Source organism: Limulus polyphemus, unplaced genomic scaffold (assembly GCF_000517525.1).
Source record: "Limulus polyphemus unplaced genomic scaffold, Limulus_polyphemus-2.1.2 Scaffold1325, whole genome shotgun sequence".
NCBI lineage: Eukaryota > Metazoa > Arthropoda > Merostomata > Xiphosura > Limulidae > Limulus > Limulus polyphemus.
In genome coordinates, this window is record NW_013666935.1 from 126,568 (window position 1) to 128,339 (window position 1,772).

Here is a 1,772-nt window from a genome sequence, read left to right on the forward strand (position 1 = left end):
TTATTTACTTTTGTTAGTTCTGTAAAACCGATAATAACACTAATCTCTTCATTAAATAAATAAAAATAAATACAAAGAAAAATGCAAACTATGCTTATGATATAAAGAAATACCTTAATCCTGTTAAAAATCCCTTAAGAACAGTGTAATTGTTTCATATTTAAAACAATTTACAATCAATAATCAAAAGTGGAATGTCACGTGAAACAAGATTAAAGTTTGAATTAATAAAAATGATACACTCTCCTCCCCAGTGGCACGCTGGTAAAACTGTAGACTTCCGCAGACATACCGCTGTGCCACGGGGGGGGGGGGGGCAACATTAAAGTCAGAAAAAGTCTTAGACAAAGCTAAAAACATTAAAAAATGTGAAATGTTTTACCTGAAATAATTTAAACATTTAAATTATAAATTAGTAAAGCATTTCACGAACCCCGGTTCTCTAAATAGAAAATTCGTAGGTAAAGGTAGTATATACTTTTATAGTAAATATTTTGATGTTTATTTCAATTATTACAAATAATACACAGATAAATAAAGAGTTTCCACAGGAGTGAATCGGAAATGAACGAGAAATGTGAAAGTTATTTTTGTGATCTTCACAAAATTCGTGTGTCTATTATAGTACACTCTGAAAAATAATTCTGATAATGCCCCCCAGTGGCACAGCGGTATGTCTGCGGACATACAATCCGGGTTTCGATACCCGTGGTGGGCAGAGCACAGATAGCCCATTGTGTAGCTTTGTGCTTAATTACAAACAAAAAACTTCTAATAATTCTTTTAATTTTTGCAAAAAACAATTCTATTAACCTCTGTTGAATTACAGTTTTGCTCTTCTTAAATTATTTGTTTATGTCGATTTTGTTTTAGATGCTTGTATAGTTTAACTTATTGTGAGTCTTGACAATTTACAGTTTCAATAATTTTTATATAAAGAAAACTTATCATTGTTGTTTTATTCATTGACCGATTTTTCTATTTATATCAATGACTTTCATAGTTACTCAGCTTTGATCATTGATTTTTTTTTCCAATAGAAATCCACACTCTGTTACCAAATTTCTTCACATGACCCCTTGAAGTTTATTTCCTGAGAGTGCTTTTAAGGGATGGAACTTATGAATTGATTTTTTAAAAATTTATTCTGCTTTTGAAAATTTTAGGGCCTGGCATGGCCAGGTGGTTAAGGCACTCGACTCGCAATCTGAGTCGCGGGTTCGAATCCCTGTCACACCAAACATGCTCGCCCTTTCAGCCGTGGGGGCCGTTATAATGTGACGGTCAATCCCACTATTCGTTGGTAAAAGAGTAGCCCAAGAGTTGGCGGTGGGTGGTGATGATTAGCTGCCTTCCCTCTAGTCTTACGCTGCTAAATTAGGGACGGCTAGCGCAGATAGCCCTCGTGTAGCTTTGCGCGAAATTCAAAACCAAACAAACAATACTTGTAACTAAGCTATTTAAAAATTAGCCTCTGGCTTTAATTTCGTAGCTACTCCCATCGTTCTATAAAGCTGACCCATTATGTAAAGATGACCCATTGTGTAAAGTTGACCCATTGTGTAAAGGTGACCCATTGTGTAAAGATGATCCATTGTGTAAAGACGACCCCTTATGTAAAGACGACCCATTATGTAAGGATGACCCATTATGTAAAGATGACCCATTGTGTAAAGTTGACCCATTGTGTAAAGATGACCCATTGTGTAAAGATGACCCATTATATAAAGATGACCCATTGATGACCCAACAGGACAATCAAAAGAAATATG